The sequence below is a fragment of the Anguilla anguilla genome, chromosome 2 (genome assembly GCF_013347855.1).
Source record: "Anguilla anguilla isolate fAngAng1 chromosome 2, fAngAng1.pri, whole genome shotgun sequence".
In the NCBI taxonomy this organism is placed as follows: domain Eukaryota; kingdom Metazoa; phylum Chordata; class Actinopteri; order Anguilliformes; family Anguillidae; genus Anguilla; species Anguilla anguilla.
The window spans coordinates 41,761,770-41,781,514 of NC_049202.1; the positions used below are offsets into that span (position 1 = coordinate 41,761,770).

A 19,745-nucleotide genomic window follows, 5' to 3' on the forward strand; every position below is an offset into this window, starting at 1 on the left:
CCATTGTGCACAAACCTGCATCCCTAATTCAGCAAATAATTTAACTAATTATATAATCAAGATCTGAGGCTGGAATGAAAACCTGCATACACACGGCCCTCCATGGCACGAGTTTGACACCACTGGTGTAGAGTGTAATTTACTAACATGCACAATCAATTATAACTTGCCAGGAAAAAACTACTTATTCCTTAATATGCTGCAGCTAATCATACAATACTTCAAGTCTGGCTCCTTATGCTTAGACTGAATATTACACTATTTTTTCTTACACTTATATACATACACATGCACACACATGCATGAACATATGTGCACACACACACACACACTGTATATACACAGTTAAAAGCAAAAGTACTGGGACAGTCACACAACTGTTGTTGTTTTGACTCTGTATCCCTGCACATTGGATTAGAAATAAAACAATGAATATGAGGTGAACATGCAGCATGTCCATTTTAAAGGTATTTACAGCCATACTGGGTGTAGAAATGACAGCCCTTTTCATACAGACCCCCCATTTTAGGGGAGCAAACGTCATGGCACAATTAGATGCTCAGCTATGTGACTGTGCATCATTAGTTCATACACAAAAAAGCTTTAAAAAACGGTCTAGAGATTATTCTAGGTGTGGAATTTGCATTTGGAGTCTGCTGCTGTTGTCTCTCAATGTGAGGACCAAGTAAGTATCAATGCCAGTAAAGCAGGCCATCATGTTGCTGAAAAATCAGAAAAAAATCAATCAGAGACATAGCATTGGGTGTTTGAAAATCAGCTGTTTGATACATTGTTAGGAAGCAAGAATACACTGGTGGGCTCAGCAGTAGCAAACAACCAGTAGGCCATGGAAGACCATTATTTTGGATGACCAAAGAATATGTTCAATTCAGAAAAAAAAACCTTTTCACCTGTTGAACAGATCAAGAACTCTCTCCAGAATGTAGGAATAGATGTGTCAAAGACCGAAAAAGACTATGCCAACATAACCTCAGAGGGTTCACTGCAAGATACAACCCACTGGTAAGCCTCAAGAACATAATGGCCAGGTTACAGTTGGCTTAAAATTACATAAAGAAAACTGTACAGTTCTGGGACAAAAAAGTCTGTGCACAGCTGAGAAACATATTACCCTCTGCCAAAGTGATGAAAAAGGTAAGCAGAGAAAGAAAGGAACTGCTCCAGATCCAAAGCACCCACCCCCCCCCCACCCCGGATCTGTAAAACATGGTAGAAGTAGTGTTATGGCTTGGGCAAGACTGATGGGTGTAACTGGCTCAATTGCCTTCAGTGATTATGTGGCTGTTGACAGCAGCAGGAGGATGAATTCTGAAGTATACATCTCTGCTCAGATCCAAAAACTCAAAACTCATCGGATGTTCTTTACTTTGCAGCAGGACAATGACCCTAAACATACTGCTAAAGCAACCAAGGAGTTTTTCAGGGTCAAAAAGTGTAATGTTGAGTGGCCAAGTCAATCACCCATCCTGAATCCAACTGAACGTGCGTTTCACTTGCTGAAGACAGACTGAAGGCAAAAACGGCCAAGAAACAATCACAAACTGAAGATGGCTGCAGTACAGACCTGGCAGAGCATCAGCAGGGAAGATATCCAGTGTCTGGTGATGTCTATGGGTCACAGACTTCAGGCAGTCATTGAATGCAAAGGATTTAGAACCAAGTACTGAATATGACAACTATTTCAGATTATGTTCATTTGTCCCATTATTTCTGATCCTCAAAAAAGGGGGCCTATGTATAAAAAAGGCTGTAATTCCTACAAAGATCACCCAATATGGATGTAAATACCTTCAAATTGTACCTGGTAGTCTGCACTCTGATGTCATATTCATTATTTTATTTCAAATCCAATGTGATATTTAAAATCATATGTATATACATATCTGACTTTTCTAATAAAAGGTTATAAGAGTGTATCACCTTCATACACTGCCCATGCACCATTCTCATGCTCCTCTGTTAAAATTGCAGACAATAAGCAATGTGACGGCATCAGGATTAATGATATAATTTAGCCATTATTCTCTAATGACTGAAGATAGAATTCCATATGAAATCATATCATGTACAACTTAAGAGAAGTCTTTGACTTTTTGACTTAAGTGTTAGGTCTATGCATAATACAATAATGCAATATGAGGCAACTATGCTATAAATTACATATTTGGAGAATAGATTATGCCAATTGTATCAGTCTGAGTAATTTATTGGAATCTTAAGAACGAAGTAAATTTATGGTAGTAGATATGATACATTTAACAAGACTTTGGCCTGCTTCATTGCCACTTAACCCTAAGTCCACATCCCTGCTTACTATTCAAAATAAAACGGCTCAACAGCACAGCATTTCTGTTGCACAACTCAGCATAAATGTATAATACATCTGTGGTGATCAGCGTGCTCCAAAAACATTCTAATGCAGTGCCCAAACTCAATGTGTGGCAAAATAACATAATGTCAATTTATGAAATAATTAAGAATTTACTTGGATTCTGAGTAAATGTACTTTAGATAATAATATGCAGAGTAGCAGCTAGTTAAGAGTAGCTAATATTGGAACAAAGAAAGATTAAATGAAGGTCAAGGCGCTTAAGGAACAACGACAATTTAAGCACTACTAATGAGAAATACAATGTGGCATTTTGCAATGCTCAGGTGTAGGTTTTCGTTCATCAAGGTTAAGATCACATATTTTTAGTAGTAGTAGGTTGGAATCACTGGGAGGAGTGGTGGGTATTATACTCACAAAGACCATCACAACCCATCAACTCAAAAAATGGAGTCTGTATGCTTAAAATTTTTTTGGTGTAGGCCGCGCACCTATTTCCCAGTCTGTTTTCCGCATTTTAGTGAAAGATGGAGGGGGGGGGGGAAGCTTTCACAATAAAATCACCAACCTCACATCAAAAACAGTATATAATGTTGACCGCGACGATACTGGCACAGGTCATAAACCCCACTCAGTTCGTCATTTCCCTCTCTATATTACCCATTCCCCTCCTCAGAATATGGCTCTATTTTCTCAGTATTGCTAATGAATTGGAACGCACCGTCGTCTTGACAAGGTTTAAATAAATAATCAAGCCAGTTTCATAGAAATATCCCGAGCTCTGCATGCTAGTTATAAATACATGTATTTTCTGGAATTTGACCGAAATTCTGAGAATATGCCTATTTCGACACATACGTTTATTACACAAGGATTTGCGTTTAAGCTGCTGCCTGTTCACAGACGCGGCATCACCAAGAATTACACGAATAAATACAGAAAAACGCCCATGAATAAAACATAATCGCTGGTCAGGATCGCAGTAATCGAACACGCTTTCTCCCTACATGGATTCTCGTAGGCTACATACGATATCAGTCAACTCATGTAAATTTTTTATTTGTTGAAAATGAACATATCTTTCGCTTATTTCCCGTGAGCACAAATGTTTGATAATTAAGCTATATTATGTATATCTTAATGTTTATCCTAATTTAGATACGAATATAGCTATATTATGGCCCTGTAAAATATTAGCCAGCTTGACAAATGCAATCGCTCTCACACAGGCATACACTACACACACAGACTGCCGCATTAATTCTTTTTTAACGATTTCCACAAACCGCCATTTGAAGAACTACGCTATTGAACACGCACACGCATACACACACACACACACACACACACACACATATATATATATATATATATATATATACACACACACACACACACCACATACAAGCTTTACAATGACAATGTTTTCTTAATGGTCATATTGCACATTTGCAGCCTGCCACTACATGCGCAAAGGTGTCTATTTTCTGCCATAGCCTATTCACCATACCTCTTCGCTCGTCTTTTCCTTCAACAGCAGCAGCGTGCATTCGATGTCTTCTCTACCCCTGGCTTTCTCCTTCTCCCTTGCTTGCTCTTAACCCTCCCTCTCTCCCTCAGATTGATTCACCCTTTTGCAAGGCTTCGACCACAACGCTTCTCGTTCTCCAATGTATCGGAGAAGGGACAATCAGACGGCTGAATAAAATAGATAAATCTATAGATGGAAATTAAGAGAAGAAGAGAAAAGGACATACCAATTTGACGAAGAATGTTAATTACAATTCGGAAAAATGGAAAACGGGCCAAAATGAAGAAAATCGTCCTCCCATCTTCGCAGGCAGAGCACGCGAGTGCGCTTGAAAGGGGAAAAAACGCCGCAACTAGCGGTCCAGCATAAACTGCACCTCTACGCCAGATCCGTAGCTCTGCAGTTGAACGGCACAAACACAGCACACACTATGACCGACTGGGATCAACCAGTCTAGGGAGGAAACCTATTCAGAATTGGATATAGGCTACATAAAACCAGCTACATTAATGCGCTGACATCTAATTTCCGCCAATCATTCTCTTCTACAGTATAGACTAGCTGTTAAGGTCGATGCCTACAATTGTACTCTGTGTGGTGTGTTCCACAGCCACATAGCCTATAGTATGCAACACATCCCCTGATAAAATCAATCAGTATTCCGTCCTCATCCGACTTTAACCCAAGCCATTTAGATATTGTGGCCACTTATCGAAATTACGGCAAACAGTGAATGAAATATATGAACAGGGAGATGGTTTTATCACTTGTTGAGGGAAAAGAAGTGTTGAAGGGAAAGTCGCAGGCAACAGGCAGCAAGCTATATCGCGCGGAGGGAGGGTGTGTGCCAGACTAGAATAACGGAATACGTGAACTACGGGAAAAAAACACCTGTGCACAGACAAATAGTCATCTTACATGCCGCACAACCTGCAATACATGATACAATAGTCAGGTAATTTATAAAGCGCCCTGTTGCACCGTAGATAACATGCCATATTTTCCGTTGGTTATTTGAACTAGCCTGCACTTTCAAGCAAGACCAATTATGTCAATCGATGCTCTTTGCTGTATGATGCACAACCCCCCAAACGCGATTGTGTTTTTAGTATGACTGAATGTGTGAGATGTTCCGTGTGTATGTTGCAAATTGCAGGGAAAAATGTTCTAAATATATACGGTTCTGTATTAAATTGAAGTAGCCAACTGATGCGGTTTTACTGGAGAGACAGGAAGATGGAATGAGTACACAGAGCTCTTGGCGTTCCCCTTGGCAACCATCAAGCGCAATTGCTGTACTGTTTTATCCTTGCTCATACTGTCATTTACTGAGCCGACAATCACAAACCTATTCCTTTTTTCTAGTGTATGTAACCTGCCTATAAGGCATTGGTGCGCAGTAAAACATTCAGTGTTAAATCAACTCCTACGGAGTAGGCCTACATATGGTCCCATTGTACTCGTATGTACTCTGTTAGAGTTGAATTAACACTGGGCGTTTTACAGTGTTTGGTTGAAACAGCAGAAAAAAATATTTCTGCAGTCACTGTCCTGTGTTGGTTCGTTTATGTAAAATGCAGTGTTTTATGTACTGATGGCATGTATGTTGATCACTGTAAGGGTCAGTGCAATAAAAGCTCCGTTGTTTATTTTCGGTGACACACCACTCCTGGAAGCTATTGTTTTCAGAATGCCGGTCCCTGATGTGAGTACCAGAGTTGAAGTCAGCTTGTCAATGGCAGATAATCACTGTTTTTTGATGCCGTTTGGAGTATTTAGTGCAAAAGAGCTAATGGGAGAGTGAGTGCTTGGGAATGAGTTGTAAACATACCAAAGTGATTTTACAATTGTTTAAGAAGTCTGAATGGCTCAAGTATTAATTTGTTTAAATGTAACGGGAACCATATTAAATGATAATGTATTCTTGGTTTTCATGATTTTGTATTTATTTATTTATTTATTTATTTATTTATTATTTTTTAGCTTTGCTATTTATTCCTAGCCTATGGATTCAATTGAGTGTGTCACCTATGAAGACACTTTCACCCTGCAACAGAATCAACCTTATTACTGGCTACTGCTAGAACGCTCTTAATTTCATTGGGAGCCCACCAGTAGCCAAAGCAGCACTTTTGAAACTGCCTTTTATACGACAACAAAGGTAGTTTAAATGAGGCTCTGAGTCAAAGATTTTGCAGCATGAATGGAGCCAGTGAATCACTAGCAGTCTTATGATGTGTGCATCGATGCATCAAATATGGTATCATACTGTAAGCACCTGATTGGATTACCCTATCACAGCTCAAAAAGGTTCATGGTCTCTTCCTTACCTACCTGTTATTGTTTTCCTGTTTGTTTGTTTTAGTATTTAGCTATCATTTTTCCAAGTGTCCTTCATTGACTCATAGCTTCATGCAGCGTCCCACTCTTTGTGAACCATGCCATGAAGGATCTCTGAAATTCCATAACTTACAGAATTGACTATTGGTGTTTTATCACAATAAATATGAAGACCATTTGCCTCAATCGAGAGCAGTTTGATATAACCAGGGATGGGCAGTAGTTCAAGCAGATATATTTAAAATATACATTTGTATATGTGTAATTAAACTGATATATTAGTTTGCCTTTTTTGTATTTTTAATATCTCTGTGGCACCTACAAAGCAACCTACAGTACACCTTCACTGTTTTGACTGCAATTTATAGAAACATTTATTTGGGAGGAAATTTGTATTTTTAACAAGACTGTGGTTTTATCCTCATCTCTGAGCATGGAGATTTCCAACAATAAACCATACTACATCACATGCAAAATGTCACATTACAATAAATGTTGTGTCCATACCATTAGAGAGCATTAGCCCTCTTACAGTATGTACAAAACATTGCTTGTAATTAACCTTTATTGGTTAAATGTCTAGAGTCTATTTTCAAAATCTCAAACAAAGTTATTTAAGTTGAGTGATTACTGACATGGCCTTGCCAGGCATATTTGTGAAGATTAACACTTATATGAGACAATGTCTCATATATATATATATATATATATATATATATATATATATATATATATATATATATATATATATATATATATATATATATATATATATATAATTATTATTATTTTTTTTTTAACTAATGTTTTAATTTATTATAAACAACTGCCTATTTTGTTCCATTGATTTACATTGCTTTAGATATAGAGCACTTTTATGAAATGCAGTAATGTATACAGACCAAAAATACAGTAGTTCTCACCTTTGGTTTGACCCCTGAAAAATTTACCTGAATTTCACTGGTATGTGGGTAGTTACCATGTTGTTGCAGTCAATGTGTCTCTTTAATTTAATGAATTAAGAGACAAGTGAAAATGAGGTTGACTACTGCTACAGAAAGAGTTTCTGTGGGAATCTAGGAAAGAGTTTCTGTGGGAATCTAGGGCAGCCAGTTCTTGGGCACACAAACAAGTTAAGGAATATGGAAGTATATTTTTTCTACACTGCCCATAGGCTTTTATAAAGAGAGCTTGAGACAGTTATCTCTATGGTACTGCTCACACTTTGTGACAAAAAACGTGGGCACAGGTATGCCATCTTTTTCATGGGCTGGCTTCTAGAAAGTGAATCTGAGAAAGTGATATCCTTTCAAACTCAGTCAAGCATAAAGGAATTATGAGTGGCCTGACATTTAATATACAGAAATTAAAATGTAAGAATGGAAAGTCACATTAACATCAAGGTTTATTTCAAACGTGTGTTTTTTATCTGCTCTTGGAAATTACGAGTTCCATTAGGCTAGTACTAGGAATAGGTGGAATGATATGAACAGTAAAAAAACAGAGGGTAAGAGTGAGAAAAATATAAAAGATACAGCTAAAAGAAAAAAATGTCTGTGAGTGCAGTGAAAATGGAACGATAGAAAGACAGTCAATGAGGGAAGTGGTGAAAATAAGAAGGGGTGAACAAAAGAGTGACTGATGGTACTTTGATAACATTCTATATTCAGGCTCTGATAATCACTCATCTCTCTCCCTCTATTTTTGTACTAGCATGTGTCTTCACCATGGAACTCCCATTCCTCTCCCAATCTACTGATCTCTTACAAATGATGGCTGAAATACGGATGGAATGCAGGACAGCATGCTCACATCAATTTATTTTCACAGAAATCCAGCACCCATAAGATGGTTTGCACTTTGGAGAGATCTTAGTACCCCGGACAGACGCCTCCTCCCCTTGGCCTGTAAGTTCCAGTGCTATTATCATGATGAAGATGATGGCTGCTGCTAGCTGTGCAGAAGCATCCTGTGGATTTGAAGCAGGACAGGGCCATCTTATTGCAGGGTGCAGCTGGGCCTTGAGTCCGCTTACACCAACTGCATCCTTATTTCCCTCCTCTAAGCTGAAATGTGAATCGCTCCCTCCACTCCCTCCGTCTGTTTGTCCTCACCCCCTATGCCCATCTCCACGCCCCCCCCCCCCCCCCCCCAGACATGCTCTCGCTCTTTCTGCAGCATACAATAGAACACTCACAAGACTGATTCCACAGCTACGCAATTACTTCCTTCTCCAAATCTCCTTCCCCTGTTCGCATCTCCTCCCCCTCCACTTTTATGCAGTAGTGAGCATTGTTCATAACCTATAGCTTTCACCACAAATTCTAAACCAATGTGTAAATGTGTACTCCACTCTTACACTCCGTTCCTTTGCATCTAGCACTGCCCTCCCTTCTCTCTCTCTCTCCCTCTCTCTCTCTCTCTCTCTCTCTCTCACGCTATTAAATTTCCAGTCACACAACAGTGCAGTGGATATCCCTCCCTCCTTCTCCCTCTTCCCCTTCTCTCTCACACACTGCATTTTAAAATGTTCAGTCTCCCCAGATCTTTCTCTCACTACCCCTCTCTCTATCTCTGTGGATCACTCTGTCTCTGTCTCCATCCTCTTCCATCTCTTTTGCTACATGATATTATTTTTCAAATTTTCTCCCCACCTCCCTCTCCTCTCTCAGCGTCAGTGTTAATGCACTGCAGTGTCAGAGCAGGGTGTGTATCTTGGAATAATACCCCTCTCTGTATTGCTCTTGCCATCAGTATGGACAGCATAGCAGACTGAATGGACACTACAGGACATTGATCCTGATTTTGAGAGAGGGGGTGAACACAGTTACAGACTGACTGCAATACATTAGTTACACACTGAATTAAGATCTACGGGGACAGAATGCGTGCAATTTGGTATTGATGTGCCATTCACAGGCCAACATGGTATGCCCAGCACATTTGCGTTTCTTACTGTTTGGATGCTGAGGTGTATCTCTCAATATGTCAGTATGAGGTGGGATAAAATGCATTCACATTAACTGGGAGAGTTGGCGCATGTAATTTTAGAAAGCCAAAATGATTCTGTCCATTGTTAGTTTGCACCCCCCCCACCAACTTATACATTTGAGCACCACTCTTGTATACTTTCCATCAGAAAGAGTTGATTCTACTAGCACTTGCTTACATAGAGAGTGAAGCATACTGGCATCTGATTGAAGCAAGACTGAGAGCCATTTTCAGGGGACCCTGATGGTACTTCATGATCCGCTATTGTGATTGGAGAGATACATTTCAAATGGTGAATACACAGAATTCACAAGGACCAAGAAACAGTTTGATCCATAGACACACTTCAGCTTACATAATGGGTTTTTGACTGGACTGAGCTGGACACAGAGTGAAAACACAAACTAATACTGGATGAACACATCCACAACAACAGAAAGTGCAGCAGGTTCAAATCTCTCTCTGCCAGCAGGAACTAGGCACAATATCATTCTCAGCTATAAAGAGACTATATTTCTTACCTGGGTGTATCTGAAATGCCGCAAACTCTTCAGCAAAACTTTTAAGTTGTTGCCTTGACAAAAGCTTGCTTGAACTTGAATCGAGAACCAGAGATGGTTAACAATCTAGATAGTCTGCAATAGACACTAGCATATTTCTAAAGATACACTGATAAATATACAAAACAGAATTCTTTGGCCAAATGACATATAGCCAGCTGAAGAGAAAACCAGCAAAGCTTACAATCACATCTGTGACTGAGAAAATAACAGAGATGGATAACGAAAGGATTTAGAAATCAAACAATTAATTGTGAGATTACACAGTGTTTCTTACTGTGTGAGGGAGACAGAGAGAAGGCTGAGAGTGAGATGCCAGTGTCACAGTATCCTAGCAACTGCCTCCATCTCCTTGGAGACAGGGACTGACATCATTTCCCGTCTGAGTGTGAGAATGTGTCAATTTGTGTAAATGTGTGCATGTGTGTGTCTAAGTGTGTTTTTGTGTATGCGTGCGTATATGTGTGCCTGTGTGCAAGTTTTTGTACGTTCTTTCTTTACAAGTAATTTAGTGTGTACTGTGTAAGCAAGCAAATATCCCCCATGTGTGTTCAGTGCAACATGTGTGTACATATCATATATTTGCATAAAAAGGAAGATATGTATACTATTGTGTACTTGTAATGTTCACAGTGCTGATACATATAACTCATTGTCATGCATATAAGCTTGTGGCATTTTACACGCCTACAGGCTTTTACATGTGGCACATACTAACATAAAACGTATATTCCCAGTACAGTGAACATGTTAAAACATTGTACATATTTGTGTGGCCAAAATGCATTCAGTGGTTTCCATGAGTCTAAAACGTGTTCTCTGCCAAATTATATTATTGCCAAGTTGTGCCATCTGGTACAGCTACTTGCAGGGAGACGCTATCTGGCATATATTAAGCTTATATGGTTACACAACATATTAGTGTAGTTAAAATTAACACTGTGACACCATTTGGCAGCAAAAGACACTAAATAGCCTCAGTGTTTATCTATTTATGACACTCTCTCTCTCTCTCTCTCTCTCTCTCTCTCTCTGTCTGTCTCTCATATTGAAGCATCCATAACTGGTCCATAACTCTGTGTCACCTCATTTAATTCAGACCAAACTACCTTAATGATTATTTTATCAGGATAACTGATTTCAAATGTTAATTTTGAGAAAAGACTTCATTTGGTGAGTCAGGATGACACATACAAGATCACAAAAATAACCCTGGGCAGCCAGAAATGAATACTGCAGTATGTAATCTATGTGGTTCTGAGGGTTGTTGGCAGCAACAACAACAGGCTAATAATAATAATAACAATAACAACAATAATAATAATAATAATAATAATAATAATAATAATAATAATAATAATGAGACTGTCTGTGTGGATTAATTTCATTTTCAGCCCTGTACAGAATGTTATTTGGCATAATTTATTGATCGTGAGGCATATGCCGTGTTTTCCATGGATCAAACAAGTCTAGGCTAATATGTTGTCTACTGAAAAATGTCTTTGACCACAACAGCAGCAGAGGATGCTGCTGATCTGAATCTTAGACTATTCCTTGAGACCCCATGTGCAGAACCCGTTCAGACCACTGTTGTCAGGGATGGTGGTGTCATCCAGTTCTGTGCACTGTGTACAGCTGGCTAGCTGCTGCTCTTCATACAGCTAGTTATAATGTCCAGCAGCAGCACCTATATCCAGTTGCACTAAAATCATGACATTTATTCAGGGCTGGAATTTCAGTTGTCGCACAATCTGATTTCTGATCTGACAGAGTATTCCAAAATAAACTCAATTGTGCTTTATGCAGCAGATTTGTCGTATTCATAGCCTACCAATATGCCTATGAGTTTAGTAGCCTACTTTATTACTTCTAGACTGCAAGACTGACCTAAAGCAACTTTTTATTAAAAGGGCAAGAAGTTTATGATATTCTTTTCGAAGAGGTTAAAATGCATGTGCTGCTTCATTGTTTTCATTTGGCTAGATTTGTCAAACATGGCCCTATTGTTTGCACTTTGAATGCTCTTGCATTGCCTTGCGCTCTGCATTAAATGATCCAGCACAACCACAGTGGAGAGAAAAGCTGGGTAGTTGAAAAGAATGCAAGATCAGTCCAGGTGGCTACTTGAGGCTGGTGATAGGCTAAACAACTCTGAACTGTTGAACCTTGCAAGGCATTGGACTCACCTTACTTAAAAATGTTTTATAAAGAACTAACACCAAGGCCAGCATCTATGGTAGCCTATGGTACGTCCTGTGGCAATATTACTTTTTCTACCCACCCCCACACCTCCATTCCCAACATAGACTGCAAAGAGCGCAAATAAATAACACATTCACAATTACTGAATGAGTTGCTTGCAAATATGGGAATGCAACTATGGGAATGAAAGCTATGTGCAAAAACAGAAAGCACACAAGTTATATTCTGAAAAATAGCCTATACGTCAGTCAGTATACTACAAGGTCAAACAAAAGAAGGGGTCACTCAAAAAGAAAAGTCACTCAAAATAATCAATGAAATACAAGAAAGAAAATAATTTGCTGATGATTGCACCATTAGCCATTTAGCACACAAACTAGCTAATGTTATAGCTAGCTATTAAGAGCATCACTGATTATGAACCTTTCGCTTGCTAGCTAGCTAGCAAGACTAATGCCTCAGACTGCCATACCACTTGGAGTTCTGGCTTGGAGAGCTGATGAACTCTCTTCATGGCCGTCCCCTGGAACACTGACAGGAACTAGGAAATTAGTCTAGTTTTAACTAGCTTGTGACTAGCAAATTAAATTGTTGTTAATTTGATCCAGCACTCAAACATTTTGCTTTTTTTCCCCCTTATTCGTGTGGTTATTGCAACATTACCACAGAGCAGAAGTTAAAAGCAGGAACATATTTCAGTATTTCAGAGTCATGAATTGTATGTTTAAAGTCAGCAATTGAAAGTCATTTCTCAAGTTTAATATTTTTTGAAGAGTGTTCCAACTGTAAGTTGCAAAATATCTGAAACCCAACTTTCCAAATTCAGTAGAGGGATGAGGCACTTTGAAAAGTATCACATGACTAGAGGTGATAACTATCTGTATTTGTAATTAGCAGACAGCTGAGGGTAATAGAATAATTATTGGGAAATAGAATAATTATTGGCACTTGTTTTAATATACCTCAGCTACAAACTATTTTCTTATTACAAATATGATTAATTTTTTATTAAACTTTTTTGTGAAAGTTAAATGTTTTATCTTTTTTTTAAAAAGATGTAGGCATTTCCCACTGCATCTAAAAAACTAACATGCCCCTGTACAACATTTTAAAATACTGCATCATAATCTAACTGAATTTAACATGCGAGTGTCACTTGCAAACATCGCCATCAATCATCATCTGTGCTTACTTAGTGGCAATTACAATTTATTTACTTTTTAAGCAGATAAATTACTTCCTTGACAAGAACAACATTTTAGAGAAATTCCAGTTGGGCTTCCGTGCAAACCATAGCATGGGAACTGCCTTGGTGAAGATTGTAAATGACCTTTGATTGAGTGTGGATGCTGGGGTTGAATCCGTTCTTGTTCTTCTAGATGTTTCTGATGAATGGTGGTAAGTTGCAATTTTGCTGATGACGCCCAATTGTATATCCCTTTCCTACCTGGTGAAAACAGTGTTGTTAGCTCCTTAGAAATGTGCCTTACTGACGTTTTTTTAAACAAATTTTCTCTGTATGAGTACCCTTTTTCTTATCAAGTTTATTTAGCTATTTAGCTTGTTTTAGTATTATCTTTATGTCTGTTTTAAATTTTTTTGTCATTTATTATTACTCCTGTCTATTTTGTCATTATTTTACTAGATTGAATTATTCTTAATTTTTAAAAATTTCTTTCTATGTCTGCCCATTTATGTTTTTCCATATATGATATATCTGTGTTCCTTCTATGTTAAGCACTTCGGGTTACAATCCTTGTATAAAAATGTGCTATACAAATAAAAATATAAGAATAATAATAATAATAATAATAATTATTATTATTATTATTATTATTATTATTATTATTATAACCAGCTTAGATGATTGAGGTGGTGCAAATGGGATAATTGTTTGAGAAGTGGTTTGCCAAAGCAGATTGCAGAGGACTGAATTACCATGCAAAAATACAAGGGAAAAACAAACTGGTGGCCCTAATTATAAGTATTATAAGTGATCCATTTCTATGCACTTGTAGATACAGAATATATAAAATTGTAGTGTTTTGTTTTTAGGAGATGGTCAGTGACAGTGAGATTGACCACGAGGCAAGTTAGGTTCAGTGCAGCAGTGAAATGGAGAGTATTGTGGTTTCAAATAAGTTGGTGTAAACAAAATCTAGGGCTACACTATCGCCCCACCTTGAAAAAGGTTCTATGTTTCCAGTGTGTCCAAGCTTACAGTATCAAGAAGAGAAGGTTCAGAGACTAACATACCTAGATAATGCAGTTGGTGGTCGATTTACTACGGCATGTATACACTTCAGTAGGCCAAAAATTGGCCTAGGCGTTCTGCGCATGTTCCGTAATTTACATAGCATCTATACACTCACGGTGGCCAAGCGGAATCGATAATGTTTCAGAAAATATATAACTTTAAGAGATTTAATTCAATCTTCTTCTGGGACTCTTGCCGTTTATTGAGGGTATGACCAAAATTTTTGGTGCCGCTGACTATAATCAAATGTTTTTCACATTTACTGTTTGATTGAGCAAGTACGTACTCAAAGTACATTTTTATGGGTTAATGATGTCCGATTGTGCTAGCTACTTCACATTAACCTTGTACGGCGATCAATATAGGCTAACAGCACAGTCCCACTTTATTATTATCACTTCCATCACCACTGTAATGAACTAAAAAAAGGCGACAAACAACCTTTTCAGTGAGAAATGCATTGTCAAGCTCATGCGCATACACTGCTGGCGACATTCTAAAGCTCTGTTTTGCCCTCCCTAGTATCATGGCGAAAAAAACACATTTCTGGATGGACGAGGAGACCAACTTCATGCTATTGCAACTAAAGGAGTTAAATATCCTAAAATACATGGATGGAAGAAAAACACGGAATGGCTAACTATTCAAAAAAGTTGCGACAAAATTGGAGGAAGCAGGATTTATAAGAAGCCTTCGTCAAACCTTGGTCAATAAATCGATTCTTTCCGAGTCATGTATATTGGGACAACGACAATAATCCAATTAAATCTTATCTTTGGCCAAATCGAGCTTTTAATATAGATCGATTTCAACTGTGCATGTAAACGCACTGAGTGTTCTTTGAAAGACAGGTGTGCTTTCCAGTAAGCAGAAGTGTAGCTATCGGTCGGCAAAAAAAAAAAAAAAAAAACCAGGAAGTGTTAAAAGGGCCTATATGACAGCAATGATTTCAGTGCTGAAAAATATATAGAACAGACCAACAGTGATTTCAGTACTGAAAAATAAATAGAATAGATTAGCAGTGATTTTAGTACTGAAAGATAAAGCGAATTGAACAGCATTGATTTACCGTGAATCAGAGGGGAGATCAATATGTTCAGAATAACAATGATTTCTGTATGGATAGATAAAGGGATAGGCAGTGTGATAACAAGTGATTGGTGATTTCTGGACTGAAAGATAGAGAGAAAAGAATAGTGGTGATTTCTGTACTGAGAGATAGAAGAGATCAGTAATGTGAGACCAGAAGTGCTTTCTGTACTGGGAGGGAGGTCAGTGGTGTGCGAACAGTAACTTGATGGCTGGGGCTTGTTCACCAGTTTGTTGCTGTAATATGCAGTAAGAGATTGTCCCTGCTCATCCTTCATCACTGTAACCCAGAGGGAAAAGAAAGAAGAGAAAATGAGAATAAGGAAAGACCAAGGGTAAAGAAAGGACATGTTAACACCATATTCTAGTGTTTTCTTACTTTTTTAGCATTCCTAAATGAAAACCAGACATTGAGTGTTTTTGTTTTTTAATAAATTAATGGCATAATTTTGTCTCTATGCAATGACGTGGGCATCTTTATTTTGTCTTGTACTGTATGCTAGTAAAATAATATCCCTGTAACCTGATCCTTCATGCTCTCTGCTCACTGTAATCTGCAAGAAATCAAACCAGGAGGTATGCAGCTAACCTTGTGAAGGGAAACAAACCGGTCAGTCAACCCCCCACTCCCTTTTTCTATTACAGACAAATCTCAGCAGCCTTACTAAATTCAAGGGCCGGCACTAAAGTGCAAAATCTTGTCATATCAGCATGAGGCAGCATGAAGTGAGGAGCTGTGAGCCCTTGGAGAAAAGCATTGTACTATTTCTGAAAGTATGACACCACTGTGGCTAAGGTTTGTCTCTCTCCTGTATAGTCACACCTCAGAAGTAATACCTGGCGTATACTACGGGATTTTTAGTCACGATTTTGTAGATTTGAAGATCATAAGAAAATTCTAAGAAAATCACCAGTCTTTGCCTCATTGCTACACTCGCCCTCCACCAACAGTCGTTTAATATAAGATGGTCAGAGACTCAATCACAGCTCTCCTGATGCAGTCTTAACCTAGTCTGAGACTCTTGCGAGAGTATCAAACCGATTTGATTTTATCCTAAGTCTTTAGGAATGATTTGTATAAAATGTGTGATATGCTAATCTTTCCACATGAAATCTTCAACAGCCAATAAGCTTTCAGCATCACAATAGCTTGAGGTAAACATGGCATTGATGAAGTTCAGCATGTCACGGGTGTCATGGAACAATGAAGAGGAAGAGCTGTTAGAGCTATGGAAGCAACATCAGTGTCTTTTCCAAATGTATTTGTTAATGATAAGCTACCACAGTCAAATTGAAATGGAGAAGAACTGGGTAGAAATTACTGATGCACTTCAAATACCTGGAGAGTAGGATACAAAGTTTTGTTTGCTACTAGCTGGCTACATTACAGTTTCTCTTGTATGTGATTATGAGAGCAAAATATCTAGTTGACATTCTAGGCTTGTCACCATGTTACTATTTTGACACCGGCATTACCCGATATCAAACTCCCATTTATAGCTTACTGATCATTGTTTCCATTTGACTTTTCATAGATGTCAGTGATGGCAGGGCAGTGGAAAACATTGTTCAGCTTAGAAGTTAGTGTGGCGATATGCTGCAGTTATGATTTAGAATCTAGCGACACTGCTGAGCATGATTGACTGTGTGAAATATAGGTTAACGTTGCAGGGTGTATATAATACCATTAAACAAACAATGTGTTCACAAATTAACTTAGCACATCATGCTAACAAGAGACAAACAACAGCCTCTTTGCTGTAACTATCGAACAGTAGCTCACTCTCAGGTAATTAAAAACATAATCATCTAGCTAGTTATCGATAAACATCTAGCTAGTTAGCAAGCAATCTCATTCTGGAATGTGGTAACGTTATCAGTTTATTATAACGACACCATTTGTAGATTTGTCACGTTACATACTAACTAGCTAGCTAGCTGGGTTTTATTTGCTACAAATTGATTTGTCAGGTACAATATTTTCACTGGTTTATTCCCCTGGTAGGTTGCTGATATGATAATGTCACAAATCACTTCTCACAGGAGCAATGTTTGAACTTTTGTTCATTGCCTGAAATAATAATAATAATAATAATAATAATAATAATACATTTTCCTGTGCAGTAAGCTGTAAATGGCCATTTTTAAGGGTCAAATTTATTTGTAAGTTTGTAGCGTATTACTTGATAAGATATAGTATAGAAGAGCAGTAAGTTATTTAAAATAAATAAATATAACATTCAATAAATTTTTTTAGCTTTGTTATGGAGTTATTTTTATTTTTGTAAAATATTGGTAAAAAATTCTACGTTTTTTGAAAATTACTGGGATTGTGCAGACGTATTCTAGAATTCTACTGGGTTCTAAAGGGTTAATTATTATTCACGGCTTTTATCTTAGCTACTTAAAAAATGCAAGTAACTAAGTGTAAGACAGGATATAAATCTATTTCATAAGTAATCATGTTTACTTCACTCACCACAATGTTATGTAACTGTATTCATAGCACCATGGACAAGCAAATGTCCCCCACCCAATGAAATCGGATGTGGCAACACTGCATCATTGGTGGGGGAAAACATGTTTACTACTTGTTTCATTTTTAAATTGCAATCACGAAATACCAGTATTGATGGCGTGGAGATAACTAAACAGGTGTACGAGCCTGCACCACCCACTACTGGCTAACATTAGCTATCAGTTGAGCTAAGCTTGTTATTATGAGAGCTGCTTGCTAGTCAACACAGCACATGGAGATCTAATTCATTGTGATCCAAAATCCCGTACTGTGTGACCCCCTGTCACCATAGCCTGTGACTATGTGTGTAGTGTGAGCATTCCTAGGATGGAAATGCCAGCCATTTTAAGGCATACTATGCAGGACTTTCACCCTTGAAAATATAAAACAACCAAGCTCAGTCATTACTATGATATGCAGTGTGTTGTTCTGCCAAGTTCTTTCTTGTCTGTCTGGATTTGTTATTCTAAAAATCATTTCAGATGTTTCTGGGCATGACCCCTTTTCTTTGTGGGCAGCATCTAAAATGCAGGTGGCTGATAGAAGAAGAAGAAAGTGTGCGTTTTCAGCTGGGTTAGTGCTACAGAGATGGCTCGCCGGTGGCTAATGCTAACCAAGTGGCTGGCCAGCATTTGGTAACATTAGATAGCTGTCGTTATTGGATAACTAAATTCAGTTATGTTTGACATTAGTTGGCTGGCCATGATGGCCCGAGAATGTTCTGTCGGTATGTTCTATTTTACAAAGTAAGAACTTCAGGCTGAATACAATTTCAGTCCACTTGTCGGCTCATATGGGCATGGTAGCTATCATTAGCTAGCTAATATGGGTGAAGCGACCAGTTGGAAAATTCTACAATCTCTTTATAAATTAGATTTTTGATTTTTTTTTCTGGATATGTAGGGCAGCACGTTGGTTTGCATGTGCTCCCTGTGTTCTCCTCGTGTCCACGAGGGTTTCCTCCGAGTACTCCAATTTCCTCCCACAGTCCAAAGACATGCTGGTAGGCTAATTGGAGATTTTAAATTGATTCTAAAAGGTAGATTGGCGGCCTGTCCAGGGTGTATTACTGCCTCTCGACCAATGCACGCTGGAATAGACTCCAGACCCTGCCCAGGATAGGTGGGTATAGATAATGGATGGATGGACAGATATAACTGTAATTTGACTACTACAGACCAACATCCATCATGAGAGACACATTGCATTTTCACTAAATTCACACACTACATGGTCAAAGGTATCTGGACACCCATTAGTCTGGGCCTATTTTTCATGGTTTGGGCTGGGCCCTTTAGTTCCACTGAAGGCAAATCTTAATGTTACAACACACAATGACATTCTTGATGATTCTGTGCTTCCCCAGCAGTTTAGGGAAGGCCTTTTCCTATTTCAGCATGACTATGCCCCTGGGCACATAGCAAGGTCCATATAGAAATGGTTTTGTCGAGAATGGTGAGGAAGAACTGGCCTATACAGAGCCCTGACTTCAAGCCCATCCAAAACCTTTTGGATCAACTGGAAAGCCAACTGTGAGCCAGGCCTAATCGCCTAATCTGTGCCCGACCTCACTAATGTTCTTCTGGCTGAATGGCATCTAGTATAAAACCTTCCCAGAAGAGAGGAGGTTGTTATAGCAGCAAAACGTGGACCAACATATTAATGTCCATAATTTTGGATGAGATGTTGGAAATCAGGTGACCACATATTTTTGGCCATGTTGCATCTAGTATAAAACCTTCCCAGAAGAGAGGAGGTTGTTATAGCAGCAAAACGTGGACCAACATATTAATGTCCATAATTTTGGATGAGATGTTGGAAATCAGGTGACCACATATTTTTGGCCATGTTGTGTATATTAGGTGAATGTACCTTTGTTGCTGCAGAGTTTGGCTGGAGAGCTTCCA

At 38.4% G+C, this 19,745-nt stretch overlaps 1 protein-coding gene across 8 annotated transcripts in view; it reads right to left on the reverse strand.

Moving 5' to 3' along the window:
* The window catches only part of LOC118221690 (leucine-rich repeat-containing protein 4B-like), a 68,330-nt gene extending 58,280 nt beyond the window's left edge, over positions 1-10,050 (reverse strand). For 3 of the 8 annotated variants that reach the window (XM_035406983.1, XM_035406978.1, XM_035406980.1), the window contains exon 1: positions 4,108-4,515. The gene's annotated coding sequence lies outside the window, so the exon portion shown is untranslated. Of the gene's footprint in view, positions 1-3,860; positions 3,982-4,107; positions 4,516-9,733 lie in introns of those variants that run through there. The other 5 variants (XM_035406985.1, XM_035406982.1, XM_035406984.1 and 2 more) reach the window with 4 other exon arrangements.
* Positions 10,051-19,745: the final 9,695 nt, after the last annotated feature.